Source organism: Halyomorpha halys, unplaced genomic scaffold (assembly GCF_000696795.3).
Source record: "Halyomorpha halys isolate HHAL.00 unplaced genomic scaffold, Hhal_1.1 Scaffold41.1, whole genome shotgun sequence".
NCBI lineage: Eukaryota > Metazoa > Arthropoda > Insecta > Hemiptera > Pentatomidae > Halyomorpha > Halyomorpha halys.
In genome coordinates this window covers 312,173-321,269 of record NW_027115338.1, presented here as the reverse complement: position 1 = coordinate 321,269, position 9,097 = coordinate 312,173, and the positions used below count along the sequence as shown (strand labels likewise).

The 9,097-nt window shown below is 30.2% G+C and overlaps 1 protein-coding gene across 4 annotated transcripts in view; it reads right to left on the bottom strand.

The window, feature by feature from the left end:
* LOC112210022 (growth hormone secretagogue receptor type 1-like) overlaps positions 1–9,097 on the bottom strand; it is a 372,925-nt gene that overhangs the window by 242,031 nt on the left and 121,797 nt on the right. The window contains exon 1 of one of the 4 annotated variants that reach the window (XM_067052408.1): positions 3,896–3,981. The exons of the other annotated variants lie outside the window; for them this stretch is intronic. The gene's annotated coding sequence lies outside the window, so the exon portion shown is untranslated. Of the gene's footprint in view, positions 1–3,895; positions 3,982–9,097 lie in introns of those variants that run through there. 4 annotated transcript variants of the gene reach the window in all.

The following is a 9,097-nucleotide window of genomic DNA, read 5'->3' as shown; positions in this document are numbered from 1 at the left end:
CATAAACGGTTAATTAATTACTTTGTACGATTCATCTTTGGGGTTCCTAGGGACGCTTCTGTCTCCCGATTTTATGAAGAATTGAAGTGGCTTTATCACTGCTTCCGTCGTAAATATTTTCTTGCTTCCTTCCTCCACCAAATTATCCAATCCCGCTGTACATCGTACATCTCTGATATCCTTCAATTTAAATCCTTAGTGCATTCCCGCAATACTCGCTCACGGCCTTCAGACTTATATGTAACTGCCCATCGAACCGTAGCGTTTGGTAGATCTTTCCTCATCCGTTCCTCATCCCTATGGAATTTTATTCCCTCCTTCATTCGTAGTTCTAATACCCTTCCAACCTTCAAATCCCGTATCTTCGATCACCTTCTGTCCACCCAATTCCGAAGGAATAACAATTGAAAGTTTCAAACAGGTTTATATATTTTCTGTACTTAATGTTTCAGATTTTCATTTATTCTTCTAAATATGTATATTAGTAGAAATTGTACCTTCCCATTTATTATTTTTAGTTTAATTATATTTGATTTTTATCATTTTTTTCCTATTAATTATATCAGAAGTGTTTGTCATCTTATGTTTTATGATATGACATATGGTTTTACTTTATTTCTTCTATTCTTATTTTATATATTTTGTTAATTATTGTTGCTTATTTTAACCTTGTTAAATTCTTTATTTTATTATATTTTATGACGTTTTATAATTTCATTTTTATTTTGTATTTCACTCTAAGGCTCTAAGCTTAATATTATTTTAAAGGGATCAATCCCAGAATAAATAAAGAGTATTATTATTATAAATATATAAATATACTGTTATACAGCCAGAAGAAAATCATAATTAAAAATTAGTATTTAAAAATATTCCTGAATTATTATGTAACAACCTTGCCTAAATATAGCAACGCATAGAAAAGTTATAGCAATGGTTTTAAGTAATTATTTATTTTACATTTACTTTTGAGTATATCCAGATGAGTACACATATTTAGAGAATATGACTTTTTTAGGCCCTATATAAATCTTAAGTGATCTAAATTATATGACCTAAATATAGGTTTTTATCTATTATTTTTCACAAACTTTAAAAAAAACACCCAAGCTAAGGTTGTAATAATGAATACAGTTCAAAGTACATCTCTGCCGGTCCATTGTGTCCTCTTTCGTCTCTTCGCTGTCAGCATTCTCTCTACCAGTCCATTCTTTTACTCTCTTTCTCCATCACCAGCCTAGATACCCTGTTTTCATTTACCTGTTATACGTGACTATACCTTCTTAGTCTAATTTATTCTATCATCTCAAGGATATTGTGTCTCTCTTCCATTTTTGCTTTTGACTGCCTTTCCTGCCCCTTCGATCCTTGATTATTTGCTGCTCTCCACCAATAATCCATTTCCACTACCAGGAGTTTTTTTTTTGGGCCATATGAGAGGGGATGTGTCTTATACAATATTACAATTTCACCAATGTCTTATACTGATTAGATGTTTTGTTTGCTATTAATAAATTGTTGCTCACCAGTTGAGCACTGAGCATCCCCGTCGCTTTGTTACCTTTGTGATTCTTGTTTTGATCTTTGCATCCGTTCTAGCGCCACTTTAAATTATGGATTCCAGATAGTCACTAACTCGGATGGTATCTCGAGGCTCTCCTCTTACCGAACACTTCGGTTTTAGTACTTTTGAGGAAAAGTACTGCAAAGAGAACTTTGAAAAGCCAAAGTTACCGAGTGATTGAGTTTTATATATATTTTTTTTAGAATTAGAGACCAGAAGAATTAGAAAGATTAGAAACCAGATATTTTTTCTTAAACATTAACAAGGACGAAGGATAGGCAAGCAAAAAATGTTACCTTTATTACTAGTATTGGTATTCTAAAATGAAATGAGACCTCTAATCATAAATAAAAGAATCAGTCGTATATGTTCAATGTGGTAATCGCGAATACGGCTTCCAACTCTAGGGAATTTATCCAAGCCCAAGGGACGTTGGAACAAAGCGCAACAGGGACGAGTAGACTGTCAGGAACTGTACAACCTTTTTTTTCCTTCCAGGGTTAGGGACATTTTCCATCTATAGATCGATTTACACTATACATTTTGTCTACCATCCATACCTTTTTCGTGCCGTTTCCATTGAATTTTATAATGATTTAGTTAATAGCGTACTCACTTTATCTTACCACACATCGTTTTCTTATATTAATTTCCACATTATAATAATTCACGATAACGGCATGAATGGAAAACGTTTGTTTCTTTTGCATTATATAATTTAATATGCTTATTTCCTGGGCCATGTTATTTTACTTATTTTTTTACATATTTAATTACCTACATATACGTTTTATTTCCCACTTCTTTCATTGCTTTATTTTTATTTTTAATGAATTTCATTTTGCACATATATTTACTAACTAGATTTTCATATGTTTATTTATCTGTTCTTTCCTATTATTTAATAATAACATTACACAGCTCATACAATCTTTATCTTCTTATAATAATTAAGCTATCACACTATTTATGTTTCCATAATGTTTGCTATTTTCTAATCACTCTCTATATCTTTTCATCCATTTACCGTTGGTTGTTATCTTGTTTTCTGTCGTGGTATTTCAGAACTTTTAATTATGTTGACGTTTATTTACTTAAAAATTATTTTTTTTTAAATTCAAGAATGCAGTTATTGAATGATATTAAAAATTTTCTAGTATTAGGTCAGCTTAGCTTTCTTTCTATTTACATTAGATAGGCAACAGCAAATATTTTAAGGCTAAAGATAAATTTCATAATTTTTATTTTTCATTTTTTTTTAAACGCTTGATTCATTATTAGGAATAAAATCTAAGGTAGAGCCTATTTCGAAATATATATTTGCAAAGCACATATAAAAGTAATGCATGAATTTAATAGCTTTGATATTGGTAAATTTTTACATTGATCAAAATGTTTCTTCCAAGATTCAATTCTGAAGACAAAATTATGATTAATTTTCAGCATGAATACAAAACGTCCCAACCTTTGGTATAGTTAAAGCGTTATTAGAAGACATGATTAATAAATAAATAATTTAGTCTATTAAAAAAGCATCAAAATAGACAGCTTTCTAATTTTATACACGTGATTTGGTACAGAAAATAAATTAAAAATTATCAAGCACCAACATCATTCATTCGGATTTCTTAATTTTTAAAGTATTTATTCTATAAGAAATAAAGAGGTACCTCTAAAAATGTTATATTAACATTTTTCAAACTGGTCAGAGGTAAAATTTCAAAACTATGACCTAATCAACAGATTTGTAATTATGGTGCATGAGAGCCTTTTTTAAGGATTAACAACTGTTTCACTAATTTCTAGATTTCTAGTAACATTTAGTTAAAAATAATTTTTTTTTACAAAAAATTGTTTTGTTAAACTTTGAAATGATAATGTTTTATGATTATTTACAATGTTTTAAGACCCCTTCAAATGATCTATTTTTGTAAAAAACAATACAGAATTAATCAATCAATCAATCTTTCAGTTGGAAAAAAGATTAAAAAAAAAATAACTTTTAAAAAATTTTTATTATAGCTTCTAAAGGGAAAAAAGAGGCAACATCACATTTTTTTTTTTTTTTAATTGAGTTATTAGCGAGTGAAAATAGTGGACCATATTTATAAGAGACCTAACATGCAATAACGGTTTTATACCTGTTAAAACAATATCAATGAACTGTTAACAGTTAAATTTTTTTTTTAAAAATTACTCTCTCATTAAAAAACAAAGTATTTAATATTCAGAAGTAGTCAAACTTTGAATTTCATATTTTTTGCATTAATGTTTTTTTGGACATCTGTTTTACCCCTTGTAGTTCGTACGTTAACAGCTTAATATACTCACGTTTATATCGGAAATAGAAGATAGATCTGCTTTGTTAAACATACAAAAAATCTGTGAAGAAGTGGAAATACCCACTAAACCGGACAGACTGTTACACTTCTACGGACAAAAGAGTACTGAATGATAGTTGACAAATTTTATCTTTTGTGTTTTTCCGAGACAGGACACTTTTTAAATGTGTAACATCCTGGTGTACAATCACAATGCTTTATTTGTCGAGCTCAAGACGTTTTCAACGAAAGTAAGGTTCCGCGAAGACATAAGATGACCTAACAGGGAATACCTAACATTGGCCTACATTCTTAAGACGTCAAAAGAAAAAAAAAAACAGTAATTACATAGCTTACGAAGGGGCTATACTCAGAAGAGAAGTATTTTGATTCAATGGAACTCTCGGGCGAAGAGGTGTACATGGAAAGGTAAGATGCGAAAGAAACCTGACAGTGGGTCGTATAGGTGGTAATCGTGTTAGAGGCGGTAGGTAAGCCATTAATTTAAGCGGTAATAAATACCTGCCATATGCGTGGTATAATAATTCTCAGTGCGATCAGAATATCTTTCAAAGAGAATGAGGTAATAAATTAATAGGTATGTTCTTCGGGATGAATTATTTCTAAAATCTATTTGAATTAAAAAAAAAAAAACGAGAAGAAACTCTTTGTCAAATAATTTACTAAATATAATATAATTCAAATATTGATATGAAATCGTAAAATATCTTTTTAGTGATATATTTTTATTTTTACATGATATATTGGTAACTGCGTCGCACCAAGTAAATTTGATGTTTTATTTTTTTCTCTCTTGAATAGCAGGATTAATTAATTTATTCAGTGACGTATGCTTTAAATAAACCAGAGTGCGTTGAAAATATTTTAAAGAATTTTATTGGCAACCCTAAAATTCTCCATTGTAGATTGTGGTGGACCAACATTTTTTTTATATCATATTTGTAATAATACGGAACTATTGAGAATTAAGGAAATAAATAAAAATAGATTAAAAGATTCTAAAATTTTTATTTCAACTAGATTTTCTAAATTGTTTTACTTGCTACAATTTCAATGTAATAAATATCTGTAGTCGATTATTATTAAAAAAATTAAAAATTAAAAAAAAAAATTACATTACTTATTTATATAGAAAATAGTTTGTAATACGTTGAGCTAAAATAATATGAATCATTTTTAGAGACGAAAGATACTTTTTTGAAGAATGATAACGCAATTAACAGCTAAATGTTGATGAATTACGGAGTCATGACTGCAAACTAACTGATTTGTTCTCAATAATACAGCAAAAAACAAAACAAAAAAAAAAACACTGCATAGTTATGGCCATAAAAAAAAGTAACGTATTTCTAGGGTTAAAAATAATTTCTGAGGGTTTCTAGATAGAATTCGTTTACAATTTTTATTCTCTAAGGAACAGTGCCACCTTAACAAGCATTCTGTTAATGTACTATCAGAAATTATTTTTAACTAAGCCTGCATGGATTTCAAACTTTTGCGAATGTGAACATAATGGGACTGCTAAGTGTATGTGTATATATATATATCCTAAACTTTCTACTACTCCTGAGTCATAAGATCTAATAAAGATAAATGTCAGAAAAAAAAATTGTAAAATCATCATCATCAAGGAAACAGTAACGACTGTAGCAAGCTCATGAAAATTCGTTATAAAAACAGCTATTGAACTAGTAGCCAGATAGGAAAATACAAGGAGTCTGTTATTGTGGATTCTCATATTTTAAGAAGTATAAGAGTCTTAAAGGATAATTACCTCATATCTACAAATGCTATGGCATGAAGGTGTATGTATATATAATTTGTATATATACATTTTCAAAGGTGTTTTGTTTTGTTGTTTTTTTTATGTTGGCAAAACATATCTCCCTTTGATGAATAAGTTGGATAAAGTGATGCCGGCCTAACCTTATTAATTTCATTCAGCTCAATAGTGAAGTATAGTCTGAATAAGAATAGCAAACCCTTTGTACATTATGATAATTAAACGCATCTACAGGCTTGCATTGCAAAAAAGCTTCCTCTTGTTTAGTTAGAGGTCTTGCTAAAGAAAGGGGGAAAGAAGCTTGTCAATGTTTCTCGGAAGACACCGCCTTGTATGCAGGATGTACCAAGGAGATGGTAAAGAATTTAAAACCGAAGTTCCTCTGCCACCGAGACATCGCTATTTGAATTAGCTAATTCGTAATCAATGGTTGTGATGAATACGCCTGTCATTCATTGATGATGTCTGCTCGTGCCTAGGAAATGAGCAGACTCGAAAGGAGTCCTGAGAAAATTAATAATGTTCCCAGGAGGCGCCTTAAGTTTATGCATTTACCAATTCATCAAACTTTCCACTATTTATTTATTTAAACATAATTTATTTAAAATAGTATCTGAAGAGCGTGCATTTGTTGAAGATGATTTATGTCTTGAAAGATACCAGAAATCGGCACTAATAATAAAACCAATCTAAAATAATGGATTCAAATGAACCAGAAAATAAAATGATCTTTTGCAATAAATAATGCACAAAAATATACATTTTATTTTTTAATTTAGGATTTACTGAATTAGATTTCAATGAATACATGAACTGTGTGATTAATGATATTTATTTATAAGTTCCTAATGTTTCAGGATGGTATTCTCACATAAAAATGAATAAGTTTTAAACTGCTTTTACGTTTAATTCAAATATCAGGATTATGTGTTAAATATATTTTGACGGCCTTTAGAAAGAGTTAAGGCGTCACCTTAGCTACCGCGAGTTACATATCACAAAAAATCAGTGAAGACTAAAATGACTTTATTCTAACATATTTACAAGAACTACATATTACTGTTACTGTTACAGAGTGTCTCTCTTCTACTAACTTCTTACCTAGCTATCTAGTCTAGGAAATATATATGAACACTTGAGAAGAGAGGGTAGGAGGAATAGTGAAATAGGAAAAGGGGTTTGGACCAATCAGATAATTTAGGAAATATCTGGAAGGGGAAAAAAGGCGTGGTGAGAATTTGGGTAGCCGGAATTCTAAGAAAAAGACCATGACCTAAGACTTGTGTGTACTGACTTACATATGTTAACCATAAAATAGTTTGACTGATGCCATGAAGTCCATTGTGAGATGACAGCATGTACCTGCCTATGTGTCAGCCCTTACTATTGATATAGGATACTAAGGGCTTGAAAGGGCTGTTAGAAGGGTCTGAAGGGCCTTCTGGGAACATAGTCGTTTTTATTGGTTTGTTTTCTATAAAATTGTTAGAAAATGTGAACATATGGAACCATACGTCTAAAGTGACATAGGTTCAGTTGGGCAAGGGGCAATTGTTTAAATTTATAATACCGGTTCCTTAACTCGCGTAACTGCAGGTGCTGCAGCTCGATTTTGTTCAGTGCGAGTTAACTTTTATTTAAGTGCGCCTCTAGTGAATGAAAACTTGACCAGCCTATTCCTGTTAGAACAGAGTGGTAACCTTTTAGATAACCAATTGTATGTCATAAATGGCTAGGAAAGAGGTAAAAAAAAAAAAAAAAAGTGATGACCTTATGACTCTTACTAATTTCAATTACAATTTTTAAATAGCTAAAGTTTCGGCCAATTTATGAAAACTATATACTTTTTTTTTTTCAACTTTGAACATTCACCTAATCTTCCGAATAATAACTGACATCTAGTAAATTTGGTAATAACAATCCTATTAATGAGTCGTTTCTTAATAGACAACTCATTCATTAAAGCATAAAACCATCGACTTTACATGAGACTGGATATATCGCCAATTTATCCATAAGGAATTCCTTTCCCCAAATTTAGTCCACCATATCACTATACAACTGAAATAGTTGTAATCTACAAGAGCTTAAATTTTTTCAACCCATAAATAAATCAAAATATTCTATACTCAATAAAGCCAGAAAATAGAAATGGTATTTCAGTGTTTTTCGTCTAGATCCTGGGAACTGCGGAATAACCGATAACCAATAGGCTAATCGATCAGCAAAGGTGACGATTTCCGATTTCTAAAACGCTCTAATTTTTACTATAAAATTTAAATAAATTAATTAATAATTCTATAAAACAAAAAATCCAACTTTACCACAAGTTCCCAAGACTTCATGCCCTTGCCCCCGTTTAGTGGGAGGTCGATGGTAAGGTCTAAAATTCTAGAATTAAAAAGACTATCCATTGCGAATCCAAAAAATAAGGCAATAGTGACCAATATAAAATAAAGAAATCTGCAAAAAAAATAATAGCAATTAAAAGCACAATATAATTGTTTTTATTATTTTTTTTAGTTATATCTGTATTTTTAAAATTATTTTAATCAGCTATAATCTAAAAAAGATAATATACAATATACTAACTTTGATTTTTTGTGTTCAATAATTCCCTTTTATAACACAAAAATGAAGATTAAAGTGTATTGGTCTTTAATTTTTATATTTATTTTTGTGAATATGGTATCTCAATATATTCTTGACGAACTTTGAGTAAAACCTTCGTTCTAAAACTTTAACTATGGTTCCCATTATTTTAGAACTCCCGCTGGTGTAAGGTGGTTAAATAATGGGTTAGCCAAATGTTAGTAAATATCGAAACTATTTAACTGCCGCTTAACAATAAAACCTCTTATTCTTGGCAAGTTAAAGAGTTTTCGGAGTCATTATTTTTTTCATTGAAATCACAATAACAGTTTTCCTAATCTTTTTATTCTGGATAAATTATAATTTGCTCCCTTTTATTTATTTTATGCTTTGGGATAGAACCTATTATCAGCAATAAATAATAAATTATAATAATTTGTGTTGGGATTAGGCCAATCGTTTTGAGCTTAATGCATGATCAGATCCTTCAATGTACAGAAATTTATGTACGTTTAGATTCAGGCTTCGTGTAACCAAAATATTAATCATAAATACATAATCAGACAGATCTAAAATGGAAGTTCGTATCTGCATACGTTCCCATAATTCAGCGAAGGACAACAAATCGGTCTGATAGCCGGAAGGAGTTGAATATTTCTAATCAAGCAATAACTTTTAATGCTCTTATCGATGAATATATCGAGTCGGTTGACCCGAAGGTATATCTAATATGGATTGTCGTTGATTAAGCTATTTTTGAATCGAGTATGGCAGAATGATTAAAACATTGTGATAGAGATTCATGACATTTTTTTA